Raw genomic sequence first — 17361 nt, 5'->3', positions numbered from 1 at the left:
CTTTTCGGAAAGAGGCTCTGCCGAGGACGAGCACCATGAGATGTGCTGTCTCTAGGAAAGCCCAGATCCCCACTGCTGTTGTGCCTGTAGAGAGGGCGCCAAGGGAAGGTGAAGACCAGCAAGAGCTTTCAGGGCTGCGACCTTTCTTGTGGGAGCAGGCGCCGGACGTTTGCCTTTTCGGAAAGAGGCTCTGCCGAGGACGAGCACCATGAGATGTGCTGTCTCTAGGAAAGCCCAGATCCCCACTGCTGTTGTGCCTGTCGATAGGGCGCCAAGGGAAGGTGAAGACCAGCAAGAGCTTTCAGGGCTGCGACCTTCCTTGTGGGAGCAGGCGCCGGATGTTTGCCTTTTTGGAAAGAGGCTCTGCCGAGGACGAGCACCACGAGATGTGCTGTCTCTAGGAAAGCCCAGATCCCCACTGCTGTTGTGCCTTTAGATAGGGCGCCAAGGGAAGGTGAAGACCAGCAAGAGCTTTCAGGGCTGCGACCTTCCTTGTGGGAGCAGGCGCCGGACGTTTGCCTTTTCGGAAAGAGGTTCTGCCGAGGACGAGCACCACGAGATGTGCTGTCTCTAGGAAAGCCCAGATCCCCACTGCTGTTGTGCCTGTCGATAGGGCGCCAAGGGAAGGTGAAGACCAGCAAGAGCTTTCCGGGCTGCGACCTGCCTTGTGGGAGCAGGCGCGGGATGTTTGCCTTTTCGGAAAGAGGCTCTGCCGAGGAGGAGCACCACGAGATGTGCTGTCTCTAGGAAAGCCCAGATCCCCACTGCTGTTGTGCCTGTAGATAGGGCGCCAAGGGAAGGTGAAGACCAGCAAGAGCTTTCCGGGCTGCGACCTTCCTTGTGGGAGCAGGCGCCGGACGTTTGCCTTTTCGGAAAGAGACTCTGCCGAGGACGAGCACCATGAGATGTGCTGTCTCTAGGAAAGCCCAGATCCCCACTGCTGTTGTGCCTGTTGAGAGGGCGCCAAGGGAAGGTGAAGACCAGCAAGAGCTTTCAGGGCTGCGACTTTCCTTGTGGGAGCAGGCGCCGGACGTTTGCCTTTTCGGAAAGAGGCTCTGCCGAGGACGAGCACCACGAGATGTGCTCTCTCTAGGAAAGCCCAGATCCCCACTGCTGTTGTGCCTGTCGATAGGGTGCCAAGGGAACGTGAAGACCAGCAACAGCTTTCAGGGCTGCGACCTTCCTTGTGGGAGCAGGCGCCGGACGTTTGCCTTTTCGGAAAGAGGCTCTGCCGAGGACGAGCACCACGAGATGTGCTGTCTCTAGGAAAGCCCAGATTCCCACTGCTGTTGTGTCTATAGAGAGGGCGCCAAGGGAAGGTGAAGACCAGCAAGAGCTTTCAGGGCTGCGACCTTCCTTGTGGCAGCAGGCGCCGGACGTTTGCCTTTTCGGAAAGAGGCTGTGCCGAGGACAAGCACCACGAGATGTGCTGTCTCTAGGAAAGCCCAGATCCCCACTGCTGTTGTGCCTGTAGATAGGGTGCCAAGGGAAGGTGAAGACCAGCAAGAGCTTTCATGGCTGCGACCTTCCTTGTGGGAGCAGGCGCCGGACGTTTGCCTTTTCGGAAAGAGGCTCTGCCGAGGACGAGCACCACGAGATGTGCTGTCTCTAGGAAAGCAAAGATCCCCACTGCTGTTGTGCCTGTCGATAGGGTGCCAAGGGAAGGTGAAGACCAGCAAGAGCTTTCAGGGCTGCGACCTTCCTTGTGGGAGCAGGCGCCGGACGTTTGCCTTTTCGGAAAGAGGCTCTGCCGAGGAGGAGCACCACGAGATGTGCTGTCTCTAGGAAAGCCCAGATCCCCACTGCTGTTGTGCCTGTCGATAGGGTGCCAAGGGAACGTAAAGACCAGCAAGAGCTTTCAGGGCTGCGACCTTCCTTGTGGGAGCAGGCGCCGGACGTTTGCCTTTTCGGAAAGAGGCTCTGCCGAGGACGAGCACCACGAGATGTGCTGTCTCTAGGAAAGCAAAGATCCCCACTGCTGTTGTGCCTGTAGATAGGGTGCCAAGGGAAGGTGAAGACCAGCAAGAGCTTTCCGGGCTGCGACCTTCCTTGTGGGAGCAGGCGCCGGACGTTTGCCTTTTCGGAAAGAGGTTCTGCTGAGGACGAGCACCACGAGATGTGCTGTCTCTAGGAAAGCCCAGATCCCCACTGCTGTTGTGCCTGTAGATAGGGTGCCAAGGGAAGGTGAAGACCAGCAAGAGCTTTCAGGGCTGCGACCTTCCTTGTGGGAGCAGGCGCCGGACGTTTGCCTTTTCGGAAAGAGGTTCTGCCGAGGAGGAGCACCACGAGATGTGCTGTCTCTAGGAAAGCCCAGATCCCCACTGCTGTTGTGCCTGTCGATAGGGTGCCAAGGGAAGGTGAAGACCAGCAAGAGCTTTCAGGGCTGCGACCTTCCTTGTGGGAGCATGCGCTGCACGTTTGCCTTTTCGGAAAGAGGCTCTGCCGAATATGAGCACCACGAGATGTGCTGTCTCTAGGAAAGCCCAGATCCCCACTGCTGTTGTGCCTGTAGAGAGGGCGCCAAGGGAAGGTGAAGACCAGCAAGAGCTTTCACGGCTGCGACCTTCCTTGTGGGAGCAGGCGCCGGACGTTTGCCTTTTCGGAAAGAGGTTCTGCCGAGGACGAGCACCACGAGATGTGCTGTCTCTAGGAAAGCAAAGATCCCCACTGCTGTTGTGTCTGTAGATAGGGTGCCAAGGGAAGGTGAAGACCAGCAAGAGCTTTCAGGGCTGCGACCTTCCTTGTGGGAGCAGGCGCCGGACGTTTGCCTTTTCGGAAAGAGGCTCTGCCGAGGACGAGCACCACGAGATGTGCTGTCTCTAGGAAAGCCCAGATCCCCACTGCTGTTGTGCCTGTAGATACGGTGCCCAGGGGAGGTGAAGACCAGCAAGAGCTTTCCGGGCTGCGACCTTCCTTGTGCGAGCAGGCGCCGGACGTTTGCCTTTTCGGAAAGAGGTTCTGCCGAGGACGAGCACCACGAGATGTGCTGTCTCTAGGAAAGCCCAGATCCCCACTGCTGTTGTGCCTGTAGATAGGGTGCCAAGGGAAGGTGAAGACCAGCAAGAGCTTTCAGGGCTGCGAGTTTCCTTGTGGGAGAAGGCGCCGGACGTTTGCCTTTTCGGAAAGAGGCTCTGCCGAGGACGAGCACCACGAGATGTGCTGTCTCTAGGAAAGCCCAGATCCCCACTGCTGTTGTGCCTGTCGATAGGGCGCCAAGGGGAGGTGAAGACCAGCAAGAGCTTTCCGGGCTGCGACCTTCCTTGTGGGAGCAGGCGCCGGATGTTTGCCTTTTCAGAAAGAGGCTCTGCCGAGGACGAGCACCACGAGATGTGCTGTCTCTAGGAAAGCCCAGATCCCCACTGCTGTTGTGCCTGTAGAGAGGGCGCCAAGGGAAGGTGAAGACCAGCAAGAGCTTTCACGGCTGCGACCTTCCTTGTGGGAGCAGGCGCCGGATGTTTGCCTTTTCGGAAAGAGGCTCTGCCGAGGACGAGCACCACAAGATGTGCTGTCTCTAGGAAAGCCCAGATCCCCACTGCTGTTGTGCCTGTCGATAGGGCGACAAGGGGAGGTGAAGACCAGCAAGAGCTTTCCGGGCTGCGACCTTCCTTGTGGGAGCAGGCGCCGGACGTTTGCCTTTTCGGAAAGAGGTTCTGCCGAGGACGAGCACCACGAGATGTGCTGTCTCTAGGAAAGCCCAGATCCCCACTGCTGTTGTGCCTGTCGATAGGGTGCCAAGGGAAGGTGAACACCAGCAAGAGCTTTCAGGGCTGCGACCTTCCTGTGGGAGCAGGCGCCGGACGTTTGCCTTTTCGGAAAGAGACTCTGCCGAGGACGAGCACCACGAGATGTGCTGTCTCTAGGAAAGCCCAGATCCCCACTGCTGTTGTGCCTGTAGATAGGGTGCCAAGGGAAGGTGAAGACCAGCAAGAGCTTTCCGGGCTGCGACCTTCCTTGTGGGAGCAGGCGCCGGACGTTTGCCTTTTCGGAAAGAGGCTCTGCCGAGGACGAGCACCATGAGATGTGCTGTCTCTAGGAAAGCCCAGATCCCCACTGCTGTTGTGCCTGTAGAGAGGGCGCCAAGGGAAGGTGAAGACCAGCAAGAGCTTTCAGGGCTGCGACCTTCCTTGTGGGAGCAGGCACCGGACGTTTGCCTTTTCGGAAAGAGGCTCTGCCGAGGACGAGCACCATGAGATGTGCTGTCTCTAGGAAAGCCCAGATCCCCACTGCTGTTGTGCCTGTCGATAGGGCGCCAAGGGAAGGTGAAGACCAGCAAGAGCTTTCAGGGCTGCGACCTTCCTTGTGGGAGCAGGCGCCGGATGTTTGCCTTTTTGGAAAGAGGCTCTGCCGAGGACGAGCACCACGAGATGTGCTGTCTCTAGGAAAGCAAAGATCCCCACTGCTGTTGTGCCTGTCGATAGGGTGCCAAGGGAAGGTGAAGACCAGCAAGAGCTTTCAGGGCTGCGACCTTCCTTGTGGGAGCAGGCGCCGGACGTTTGCCTTTTCGGAAAGAGGCTCTGCCGAGGAGGAGCACCACGAGATGTGCTGTCTCTAGGAAAGCCCAGATCCCCACTGCTGTTGTGCCTGTCGATAGGGTGCCAAGGGAACGTAAAGACCAGCAAGAGCTTTCAGGGCTGCGACCTTCCTTGTGGGAGCAGGCGCCGGACGTTTGCCTTTTCGGAAAGAGGCTCTGCCGAGGACGAGCACCACGAGATGTGCTGTCTCTAGGAAAGCAAAGATCCCCACTGCTGTTGTGCCTGTAGATAGGGTGCCAAGGGAAGGTGAAGACCAGCAAGAGCTTTCAGGGCTGCGACCTTCCTTGTGGGAGCAGGCGCCGGACGTTTGCCTTTTCGGAAAGAGGCTCTGCCGAGGAAGAGCACCACGAGATGTGCTGTCTCTAGGAAAGCCCAGATCCCCACTGCTGTTGTGCCTATATAGAGGGCGCCAAGGGAAGGTGAAGACCAGCAAGAGCTTTCCGGGCTGCGACCTTCCTTGTGGGAGCAGGCGCCGGACGTTTGCCTTTTCGGAAAGAGGCTCTGCCGAGGACGAGCACCACGAGATGTGCTGTCTCTAGGAAAGCCCAGATCCCCACTGCTGTTGTGCCTATAGAGAGGGCGCCAAGGGAAGGTGAAGACCAGCAAGAGCTTTCCGGGCTGCGACCTTCCTTGTGGGAGCAGGCGCCGGACGTTTGCCTTTTCGGAAAGAGGCTCTGCCGAGGAGGAGCACCACGAGATGTGCTGTCTCTAGGAAAGCCCAGATCCCCACTGCTGTTGTGCCTGTCGATAGGGCGCCAAGGGAAGGTGAAGACCAGCAAGAGCTTTCCGGGCTGCGACCTTCCTTGTGGGAGCAGGCGCCGGACGTTTGCCTTTTCGGAAAGAGGCTCTGCCGAGGACGAGCACCACGAGATGTGCTCTCTCTAGGAAAGCCCAGATCCCCACTGCTGTTGTGCCTGTCGATAGGGTGCCAAGGGAACGTGAAGACCAGCAACAGCTTTCAGGGCTGCGACCTTCCTTGTGGGAGCAGGCGCCGGACGTTTGCCTTTTCGGAAAGAGGCTCTGCCGAGGACGAGCACCACGAGATGTGCTGTCTCTAGGAAAGCCCAGATCCCCACTGCTGTTGTGTCTATAGAGAGGGCGCCAAGGGAAGGTGAAGACCAGCAAGAGCTTTCAGGGCTGCGACCTTCCTTGTGGCAGCAGGCGCCGGACGTTTGCCTTTTCGGAAAGAGGCTGTGCCGAGGACAAGCACCACGAGATGTGCTGTCTCTAGGAAAGCCCAGATCCCCACTGCTGTTGTGCCTGTAGATAGGGTGCCAAGGGAAGGTGAAGACCAGCAAGAGCTTTCATGGCTGCGACCTTCCTTGTGGGAGCAGGCGCCGGACGTTTGCCTTTTCGGAAAGAGGCTCTGCCGAGGACGAGCACCACGAGATGTGCTGTCTCTAGGAAAGCAAAGATCCCCACTGCTGTTGTGCCTGTCGATAGGGTGCCAAGGGAAGGTGAAGACCAGCAAGAGCTTTCAGGGCTGCGACCTTCCTTGTGGGAGCAGGCGCCGGACGTTTGCCTTTTCGGAAAGAGGCTCTGCCGAGGAGGAGCACCACGAGATGTGCTGTCTCTAGGAAAGCCCAGATCCCCACTGCTGTTGTGCCTGTCGATAGGGTGCCAAGGGAACGTAAAGACCAGCAAGAGCTTTCAGGGCTGCGACCTTCCTTGTGGGAGCAGGCGCCGGACGTTTGCCTTTTCGGAAAGAGGCTCTGCCGAGGACGAGCACCACGAGATGTGCTGTCTCTAGGAAAGCAAAGATCCCCACTGCTGTTGTGCCTGTAGATAGGGTGCCAAGGGAAGGTGAAGACCAGCAAGAGCTTTCAGGGCTGCGACCTTCCTTGTGGGAGCAGGCGCCGGACGTTTGCCTTTTCGGAAAGAGGCTCTGCCGAGGAAGAGCACCACGAGATGTGCTGTCTCTAGGAAAGCCCAGATCCCCACTGCTGTTGTGCCTATATAGAGGGCGCCAAGGGAAGGTGAAGACCAGCAAGAGCTTTCCGGGCTGCGACCTTCCTTGTGGGAGCAGGCGCCGGACGTTTGCCTTTTCGGAAAGAGGCTCTGCCGAGGACGAGCACCACGAGATGTGCTGTCTCTAGGAAAGCCCAGATCCCCACTGCTGTTGTGCCTATAGAGAGGGCGCCAAGGGAAGGTGAAGACCAGCAAGAGCTTTCCGGGCTGCGACCTTCCTTGTGGGAGCAGGCGCCGGACGTTTGCCTTTTCGGAAAGAGGCTCTGCCGAGGAGGAGCACCACGAGATGTGCTGTCTCTAGGAAAGCCCAGATCCCCACTGCTGTTGTGCCTGTCGATAGGGCGCCAAGGGAAGGTGAAGACCAGCAAGAGCTTTCCGGGCTGCGACCTTCCTTGTGGGAGCAGGCGCCGGACGTTTGCCTTTTCGGAAAGAGGCTCTGCCGAGGACGAGCACCACGAGATGTGCTGTCTCTAGGAAAGCAAAGATCCCCACTGCTGTTGTGCCTGTAGATAGGGTGCCAAGGGAAGGTGAAGACCAGCAAGAGCTTTCAGGGCTGCGACCTTCCTTGTGGGAGCAGGCGCCGGACGTTTGCCTTTTCGGAAAGAGGCTCTGCCGAGGACGAGTACCACGAGATGTGCTGTCTCTAGGAAAGCAAAGATCCCCACTGCTGTTGTGCCTGTAGATAGGGTGCCAAGGGAAGGTGAAGACCAGCAAGAGCTTTCAGGGCTGCGACCTTCCTTGTGGGAGCAGGCGCCGGACGTTTGCCTTTTCGGAAAGAGGTTCTGCCGAGGAGGAGCACCACGAAATGTGCTGTCTCTAGGAAAGCCCAGATCCCCACTGCTGTTATGCCTGTCGATAGGGTGCCAAGGGAAGGTGAAGACCAGCAAGAGCTTTCAGGGCTGCGACCTTCCTTGTGGGAGCATGCGCTGCACGTTTGCCTTTTCGGAAAGAGGCTCTGCCGAATATGAGCACCACGAGATGTGCTGTCTCTAGGAAAGCCCAGATCCCCACTGCTGTTGTGCCTGTAGAGAGGGCGCCAAGGGAAGGTGAAGACCAGCAAGAGCTTTCACGGCTGCGACCTTCCTTGTGGGAGCAGGCGCCGGACGTTTGCCTTTTCGGAAAGAGGCTCTGCCGAGGACGAGCACCACGAGATGTGCTGTCTCTAGGAAAGCAAAGATCCCCACTGCTGTTGTGTCTGTAGATAGGGTGCCAAGGGAAGGTGAAGACCAGCAAGAGCTTTCAGGGCTGCGACCTTCCTTGTGGGAGCAGGCGCCGGACGTTTGCCTTTTCGGAAAGAGGCTCTGCCGAGGACGAGCACCACGAGATGTGCTGTCTCTAGGAAAGCCCAGATCCCCACTGCTGTTGTGCCTGTAGATACGGTGCCCAGGGGAGGTGAAGACCAGCAAGAGCTTTCCGGGCTGCGACCTTCCTTGTGCGAGCAGGCGCCGGACGTTTGCCTTTTCGGAAAGAGGTTCTGCCGAGGACGAGCACCACGAGATGTGCTGTCTCTAGGAAAGCCCAGATCCCCACTGCTGTTGTGCCTGTAGAGAGGGCGCCAAGGGAAGGTGAAGACCAGCAAGAGCTTTCAGGGCTGCGACCTTCCTTGTGGGAGCATGCGCTGCACGTTTGCCTTTTCGGAAAGAGGCTCTGCCGAATATGAGCACCACGAGATGTGCTGTCTCTAGGAAAGCCCACATCCCCACTGCTGTTGTGCCTGTCGATAGGGCGCCAAGGGAAGGTGAAGACCAGCAAGAGCTTTCAGGGCTGCGACCTTCCTTGTGGGAGCAGGCGCCGGACGTTTGCCTTTTCGGAAAGAGGCTCTGCCGAGGACGAGCACCACGAGATGTGCTGTCTCTAGGAAAGCCCAGATCCCCACTGCTGTTGTGCCTGTAGATAGGGTGCCAAGGGAAGGTGAAGACCAGCAAGAGCTTTCAGGGCTGTGACCTTCCTTGTGGGAGCAGGCGCCGGACGTTTGCCTTTTCGGAAAGAGGCTCTGCCGAGGACGAGCACCACGAGATGTGCTGTCTCTAGGAAAGCAAAGATCCCCACTGCTGTTGTGTCTGTAGATAGGGCGCCAAGGGAAGGTGAAGACCAGCAAGAGCTTTCAGGGCTGCGACCTTCCTTGTGGGAGCAGGCGCCGGACGTTTGCCTTTTCGGAAAGAGGCTCTGCCGAGGAGGAGCACCACGAGATGTGCTGTCTCTAGGAAAGCCCAGATCCCCACTGCTGTTGTGCCTGTAGAGAGGGCGCCAAGGGGAGGTGAAGACCAGCAAGATCTTTCACGGCTGCGACCTTCCTTGTGGGAGCAGGCGCCGGACGTTTGCCTTTTCGGAAAGAGGCTCTGCCGAGGACGAGCACCATGAGATGTGCTGTCTCTTGGAAAGCCCAGACCCCCACTGCTGTTGTGCCTGTAGATAGGGCGCCAAGGGAAGGTGAAGACCAGCAAGAGCTTTCAGGGCTGCGACCTTCCTTGTGGCAGCAGGCGCCGGACGTTTGCCTTTTCGGAAAGAGGCTCTGCCGAGGATCAACACCACGAGATGTGCTGTCTCTAGGAAAGCCCAGATCCCCACTGCTGTTGTGCCTGTAGATAGGGCGCCAAGGGAAGGTGAAGACCAGCAAGAGCTTTCAGGTCTGGCATCTTCCTTGTGGGAGCAGGCGCCGGACGTTTGCCTTTTCGGAAAGAGGCTCTGCCGACGAGGAGCACCATGAGATGTGCTATCCCTAGGAAAGCCCACATCCCCACTGCTGTTGTGCCTGTAGATAGGGCGCCAAGGGAAGGTGAAGACCAGCAAGAGCTTTCAGGGCTGCGACCTTCCTTGTGGGAGCAGGCGCCGGACGTTTGCCTTTTCGGAATGAGGCTCTGCCGAGGAGGATCACCATGAGATGTGCTGTCTCTAGGAAAGCCCAGATCCCCACTGCTGTTGTGCCTGTAGATAGGGCGCCAAGGGAAGGTGAAGACCAGCAAGAGCTTTCAGGGCTGCGACCCTCCTTGTGGGAGCAGGCGCCGGACGTTTGCCTTTTCGGAATGAGGCTCTGCCGAGGAGGATCACCATGAGATGTGCTGTGTCTAGGAAAGCCCAGATCCCCACTGCTGTTGTGCCTGTAGATAGGGCGCCAAGGGAAGGTGAAGACCAGCAAGAGCTTTCAGGGCTGCGACCTTCCCTGTGGGAGCAGGCGCATACGTTTGCCTTTTTGGAAAGAGGCTCTGCCGAGGACGAGCACCATGAGATGTGCTGTCTCTAGGAAAGCCCAGATCCCCACTGCTGTTGTGCCTGTAGATAGGGCGCCAAGGGAAGGTGAAGACCAGCAAGAGCTTTCAGGGCTGCGACCTTCCTTGTGGGAGCAGGCGCCGGACGTTTGCCTTTTCGGAAAGAGGCTCTGCCGAGGACGAGCACCATGAGATGTGCTGTCTCTAGGAAAGCCCACATCCCCACTGCTGTTGTGCCTGTAGATAGGGCGCCAAGGGAAAGTAAAGAGCAGAAACAGCTTTCAGGGCTGGCATCTTCCCTGTGGGAGCAGGGGTTGGACGTTTGCCTTTTCGGAAAGAGGCTCTGCCGAGGACGAGCACCATGAGATGTGCTGTCTCTAGGAAAGCCCAGATCCCCACTGCTGTTGTGCCTGTAGAGAGGGCGCCAAGGGAAGGTGAAGACCAGCAAGAGCTTTCAGGGCTGCGACGTTACTTGTGGGAGCAGGGGCCAGACGTTTGCCTTTTTGGAAAGAGGCACTGCCGAGGACGAGCACCATGAGATGTGGTGTATCTAGGAAAGCCCAGATCCCCACTGCTGTTGTGCCTGTAGATAGGGCGCCAAGGGAAGGTGAAGACCAGCAACAGCTTTCAGGGCTGCGACCTTCCTTGTGGGAGCAGGGGCCGGACGTTTGCCTTTTCGGAAAGAGGCTCTGCCGAGGACGAGCACCATGAGATGTGCTGTCTCTAGGAAAGCCCAGATCCCCACTGCTGTTGTGCCTGTAGATAGGGCGCCAAGGGAAGGTGAAGACCAGCAAGAGCTTTCAGGGCTGCGACCTTCCTTGTGGGAGCAGGGGCCGGACGTTTGCCTTTTCGGAAAGAGGCTCTGCCGAGGCCGAGCACCATGAGATGTGCTGTCTCTAGGAAAGCCCAGATCCCCACTGCTCTTGTGCCTGTCGATAGGGCGCCAAGGGAAGGTGAAGACCAGCAAGAGCTTTCAGAGCTGGCATCTTCCCTGTGGGAGCAGGGGTTGGACGTTTGCCTTTTCGGAAATAGGCTCTGCCGAGGACGAGCACCATGAGATGTGCTGTCTCTAGGAAAGCCCAGATCCCCACTGCTGTTGTGCCTGTCGATAGGGTGCCAAGGGAAGGTGAAGACCAGCAAGAGCTTTCCGGGCTGCGACCTGCCTTGTGGGAGCAGGCGCGGGATGTTTGCCTTTTTGGAAAGAGGCTCTGCCGAGGACGAGCACCACGAGATGTGCTGTCTCTAGGAAAGCCCAGATCCCCACTGCTGTTGTGCCTGTAGATAGGGCGCCAAGGGAAGGTGAAGACCAGCAAGAGCTTTCCGGGCTGCGACCTTCCTTGTGGGAGCAGGCGCCGGACGTTTGCCTTTTTGGAAAGAGGCTCTGCCGAGGACGAGCACCACGAGATGTGCTGTCTCTAGGAAAGCCCAGATCCCCACTGCTGTTGTGCCTGTCGATAGGGCGCCAAGGGAAGGTGAAGACCAGCAAGAGCTTTCAGGGCTGCGACCTTCCTTGTGGGAGCAGGCGCCGGACGTTTGCCTTTTCGGAAAGAGGCTCTGCCGAGGACGAGCACCACGAGATGTGCTGTCTCTAGGAAAGCCCACATCCCCACTGCTGTTGTGCCTGTCGATAGGGTGCCAAGGGAAGGTGAAGACCAGCAAGAGCTTTCAGGGCTGCGACCTTCCTTGTGGGAGCAGGCGCCGGACGTTTGCCTTTTCGGAAAGAGGCTCTGCCGAGGACGAGCACCACGAGATGTGCTGTCTCTAGGAAAGCCCAGATCCCCACTGCTGTTGTGCCTGTAGATAGGGGGCCCAGGGGAGGTGAAGACCAGCAAGAGCTTTCCGGGCTGCGACCTTCCTTGTGGGAGCAGGCGCCGGACGTTTGCCTTTTCGGAAAGAGGCTCTGCCGAGGACGAGCACCATGAGATGTGCTGTCTCTAGGAAAGCCCAGATCCCCACTGCTGTTGTGCCTGTAGAGAGGGCGCCAAGGGAAGGTGAAGACCAGCAAGAGCTTTCAGGGCTGCGACCTTTCTTGTGGGAGCAGGCGCCGGACGTTTGCCTTTTCGGAAAGAGGCTCTGCCGAGGACGAGCACCATGAGATGTGCTGTCTCTAGGAAAGCCCAGATCCGCACTGCTGTTGTGCCTGTCGATAGGGCGCCAAGGGAAGGTGAAGACCAGCAAGAGCTTTCAGGGCTGCGACCTTCCTTGTGGGAGCAGGCGCCGGATGTTTGCCTTTTTGGAAAGAGGCTCTGCCGAGGACGAGCACCATGAGATGTGCTGTCTCTAGGAAAGCCCAGATCCCCACTGCTGTTGTGCCTTTAGATAGGGCGCCAAGGGAAGGTGAAGACCAGCAAGAGCTTTCAGGGCTGCGACCTTCCTTGTGGGAGCAGGGGTTGGACGTTTGCCTTTTCGGAAAGAGGCTCTGCCGACGAGGAGCACCATGAGATGTGCTGTCTCTAGGAAAGCCCAGATCCCCACTGCTGTTGTTCCTGTCGAGAGGGCACCAAGGGAAGGTGAAGACCAGCAAGAGCTTTCAGGGCTGCGACCCTCCTTGTGGGAGCAGGCGCCGGACGTTTGCCTTTTCGGAAAGAGGTTCTGCCGAGGAGGAGCACCATGAGATGTGCTGTCTCTAGGAAAGCCCAGATCCCCACTGCTGTTGTGCCTGTAGATAGGGCGCCAAGGGAAGGTGAAGAGCAGCAAGAGCTTTCAGGGCTGCGACGTTACTTTTTTGAGCAGGGGCCGGACGTTTGCCTTTTCGGGAAGAGGCTCTGCCGAGGACGAGCACCATGAGATGTGCTGTCTCTAGGAAAGCCCAGATCCCCACTGCTGTTGTGCCTGTAGATAGGGCGCCAAGGGAAGGTGAAGACAAGCAACAGCTTTCAGGGCTGGCATCTTACTTGTGGGAGCAGGCGCCGGACGTTTGCCTTTTTGGAAAGAGTCTCTGCCGAGGACGAGCACCATGAGATGTGCTGTGTCTAGGAAAGCCCAGATCCCCACTGCTGTTGTGCCTGTCGATATGGCGCCAAGGGAAGGTGAAGACCAGCAAGAGCTTTCAGGGCTGCGACCTTCCCTGTGGGAGCAGGCGCATACGTTTGCCTTTTCGGAAAGAGGCTCTGCCGAGGACGAGCACCATGACATGTGCTGTCTCTAGGAAAGCCCAGATCCCCACTGCTGTTGTGCCTGTAGATAGGGCGCCAAGGGAAGGTGAAGACCAGCAAGAGCTTTCAGGGCTGCGACCTTCCTTGTGGGAGCAGGCGCCGGACGTTTGCCTTTTCGGAAAGAGGCTCTGCTGAGGACGAGCACCATGAGATGTGCTGTCTCTAGGAAAGCCCAGATCCCCACTGCTGTTGTGCCTGTAGATAGGGTGCCAAGGGAAGGTGAAGACCAGAAACAGCTTTCATGACTGCGACCCTCCTTGTGGGAGCAGGGGTTGGACGTTTGCCTTTTCGGAAAGAGGCTCTGCCGAGGAGGAGCACCACGAGATGTGCTGTCTCTAGGAAAGCCCAGATCCCCACTGCTGTTGTGCCTGTCGAGAGGGCACCAAGGGAAGGTGAAGACCAGCAAGAGATTTCAGGGCTGCGACCTTCCTTGTGGGAGCAGGCCCCGGACGTTTGCCTTTTCGGAAAGAGGCTCTGCCAAGGACGAGCACCATGAGATGTGGTGTATCTAGGAAAGCCCAGATCCCCACTGCTCTTGTGCCTGTAGATAGGGCGCCAAGGGAACGTGAAGACCAGCAAGAGCTTTCAGGGCTGCGACCTTCCTTGTGGGAGCAGGCGCCGGACGTTTGCCTTTTCGGAAAGAGGCTCTGCCGAGGACGAGCACCACGAGATGTGCTGTCTCTAGGAAAGCAAAGATCCCCACTGCTGTTGTGCCTGTCGATAGGGCGCCAAGGGAAGGTGAAGACCAGCAAGAGCTTTCAGGTCTGGCATCTTCCTTGTGGGAGCAGGCGCCGGACGTTTGCCTTTTCGGAAAGAGGCTCTGCCGACGAGGAGCACCATGAGATGTGCTATCCCTAGGAAAGCCCACATCCCCACTGCTGTTGTGCCTGTAGATAGGGCGCCAAGGGAAGGTGAAGACCAGCAAGAGCTTTCAGGGCTGCGACCTTCCTTGTGGGAGCAGGCGCCGGACGTTTGCCTTTTCGGAATGAGGCTCTGCCGAGGAGGATCACCATGAGATGTGCTGTCTCTAGGAAAGCCCAGATCCCCACTGCTGTTGTGCCTGTAGATAGGGCGCCAAGGGAAGGTGAAGACCAGCAAGAGCTTTCAGGGCTGCGACCCTCCTTGTGGGAGCAGGCGCCGGACGTTTGCCTTTTCGGAAAGAGGCTCTGCCGAGGACGAGCACCATGAGATGTGCTGTGTCTAGGAAAGCCCAGATCCCCACTGCTGTTGTGCCTGTAGATAGGGCGCCAAGGGAAGGTGAAGACCAGCAAGAGCTTTCAGGGCTGCGACCTTCCCTGTGGGAGCAGGCGCCGGACGTTTGCCTTTTCGGAAAGAGGCTCTGCCGAGGACGAGCACCATGACATGTGCTGTCTCTAGGAAAGCCCAGATCCCCACTGCTGTTGTGCCTGTAGATAGGGCGCCAAGGGAAGGTGAAGACCAGCAAGAGCTTTCAGGGCTGCGACCTTCCTTGTGGGAGCAGGCGCCGGACGTTTGCCTTTTCGGAAAGAGGCTCTGCCGAGGACGAGCACCATGAGATGTGCTGTCTCTAGGAAAGCCCACATCCCCACTGCTGTTGTGCCTGTAGATAGGGTGCCAAGGGAAGGTGAAGACCAGAAACAGCTTTCATGACTGCGACCCTCCTTGTGGGAGCAGGGTCCGGACGTTTGCCTTTTCAGAAAGAGGCTCTGCCGAGGACGAGCACCATGAGATGTGCTGTCTCTAGGAAAGCCCAGATCCCCACTGCTGTTGTGCCTGTAGATAGGGCGCCAAGGGAAGGTGAAGAGCAGAAATAGCTTTCAGGGCTGGCATCTTCCCTGTGGGAGCAGGGGTTGGACGTTTGCCTTTTCGGAAAGAGGCTCTGCCGAGGAGGAGCACCATGAGATGTGCTGTCTCTAGGAAAGCCCAGATCCCCACTGCTGTTGTGCCTGTCGAGAGGGCACCAAGGGAAGGTGAAGACCAGCAAGAGATTTCAGGGCTGGCACCTTCCTTGTGGGAGCAGGCGCCGGACGTTTGCCTTTTCGGAAAGAGGCTCTGCCAAGGACGAGCACCATGAGATGTGGTGTATCTAGGAAAGCCCAGATCCCCACTGCTCTTGTGCCTGTAGATAGGGCGCCAAGGGAACGTGAAGACCAGCAAGAGCTTTCAGGGCTGCGACCTTCCTTGTGGGAGCAGGCGCCGGACGTTTGCCTTTTCGGAAAGAGGCTCTGCCGAGGACGAGCACCACGAGGTGTGCTGTCTCTAGGAAAGCAAAGATCCCCACTGCTGTTGTGCCTGTCGATAGGGCGCCAAGGGAAGGTGAAGACCAGCAAGAGCTTTCAGGTCTGGCATCTTCCTTGTGGGAGCAGGCGCCGGACGTTTGCCTTTTCGGAAAGAGGCTCTGCCGAGGACGAGCACCATGAGATGTGCTGTGTCTAGGAAAGCCCAGATCCCCACTGCTGTTGTGCCTGTAGATAGGGCGCCAAGGGAAGGTGAAGACCAGCAAGAGCTTTCAGGGCTGCGACCTTCCCTGTGGTAGCAGGCGCATACGTTTGCCTTTTTGGAAAGAGGCTCTGCCGAGGACGAGCACCATGAGATGTGCTGTCTCTAGGAAAGCCCAGATCCCCACTGCTGTTGTGCCTGTAGATAGGGCGCCAAGGGAAGGTGAAGACCAGCAAGAGCTTTCAGGGCTGCGACCTTCCTTGTGGGAGCAGGCGCCGGACGTTTGCCTTTTCGGAAAGAGGCTCTGCCGAGGACGAGCACCATGAGATGTGCTGTCTCTAGGAAAGCCCACATCCCCACTGCTGTTGTGCCTGTAGATAGGGCGCCAAGGGAAGGTAAAGAGCAGAAACAGCTTTCAGGGCTGGCATCTTCCCTGTGGGAGCAGGGGTTGGACGTTTGCCTTTTCGGAAAGAGGCTCTGCCGAGGACGAGCACCATGAGATGTGCTGTCTCTAGGAAAGCCCACATCCCCACTGCTGTTGTGCCTGTAGAGAGGGCGCCAAGGGAAGGTGAAGACCAGCAAGAGCTTTCAGGGCTGCGACGTTACTTGTGGGAGCAGGGGCCAGACGTTTGCCTTTTTGGAAAGAGGCACTGCCGAGGACGAGCACCATGAGATGTGGTGTATCTAGGAAAGCCCAGATCCCCACTGCTGTTGTGCTTGTAGATAGGGCGCCAAGGGAAGGTGAAGACCAGCAACAGCTTTCAGGGCTGCGACCTTCCTTGTGGGAGCAGGGGCCGGACGTTTGCCTTTTCGGAAAGAGGCTCTGCCGAGGACGAGCACCATGAGATGTGCTGTCTCTAGGAAAGCCCAGATCCCCACTGCTGTTGTGCCTGTAGATAGGGCGCCAAGGGAAGGTGAAGACCAGCAAGAGCTTTCAGGGCTGCGACCTTCCTTGTGGGAGCAGGGGCCGGACGTTTGCCTTTTCGGAATGAGGCTCTGCCGAGGACGAGCACCACGAGATGTGCTGTCTCTAGGAAAGCAAAGATCCCCACTGCTCTTGTGCCTGTCGATAGGGCGCCAAGGGAAGGTGAAGACCAGCAAGAGCTTTCAGAGCTGGCATCTTCCCTGTGGGAGCAGGGGTTGGACGTTTGCCTTTTCGGAAATAGGCTCTGCCGAGGAGGAGCACCATGAGATGTGCTGTCTCTAGGAAAGCCCAGATCCCCACTGCTGTTGTGCCTGTCGAGAGGGCACCAAGGGAAGGTGAAGACCAGCAAGAGATTTCAGGGCTGGCACCTTCCTTGTGGGAGCAGGCGCCGGACGTTTGCCTTTTCGGAAAGAGGCTCTGCCAAGGACGAGCACCATGAGATGTGGTGTATCTAGGAAAGCCCAGATCCCCACTGCTCTTGTGCCTGTAGATAGGGCGCCAAGGGAACGTGAAGATCAGCAAGAGCTTTCAGGGCTGCGACCTTCCTTGTGGGAGCAGGCGCCGGACGTTTGCCTTTTCGGAAAGAGGCTCTGCCGAGGACGAGCACCATGAGATGTGCTGTCTCTAGGAAAGCCCAGATCCCCACTGCTGTTGTGCCTGTAGATAGAGCGCCAAGGGAAGGTGAAGACCAGCAACAGCTTTCAGGGCTGCGACATTCCTTGTGGAGCAGGGGCCGGACGTTTGCCTTTTCGGAAAGGGGCTCTGCCGAGGATGAGCACCATGAGATGTGCTGTCTCTAGGAAATCCCACATGCCCACTGCTGTTCTGCCTGTAGATAGGGTGCCAAGGGAAGGTAAAGACCAGCAACCGCTTTAAGGGCTGGCATATTCCTTGTGCGAGCAAGCGACGGACGTTTGCCTTTTCGGAAAGAGGCTCTGCCGAGGACAGGCACCATGAGATGTGCTGTCTCTAGGAAAGCCAAGATCCCCACTGCTGTTGTGCCTGTAGATAGGGCACCAAGGGAAGGTGAAGACCAGCAAGAGCTTTCAGGGCTGCGACCTTCCTTGTGGGAGCAGGCGCCGGACGTGTGCCTTTTCGGAAAGAGGCTCTGCCGAGGACGAGCACCATGAGATGTGCTGTCTCTAGGAAAGCCCAGA

This window comes from Harpia harpyja, chromosome 17 (genome assembly GCF_026419915.1).
Source record: "Harpia harpyja isolate bHarHar1 chromosome 17, bHarHar1 primary haplotype, whole genome shotgun sequence".
Taxonomy (NCBI): domain Eukaryota; kingdom Metazoa; phylum Chordata; class Aves; order Accipitriformes; family Accipitridae; genus Harpia; species Harpia harpyja.
This window is presented reverse-complemented; position numbering follows the sequence as displayed.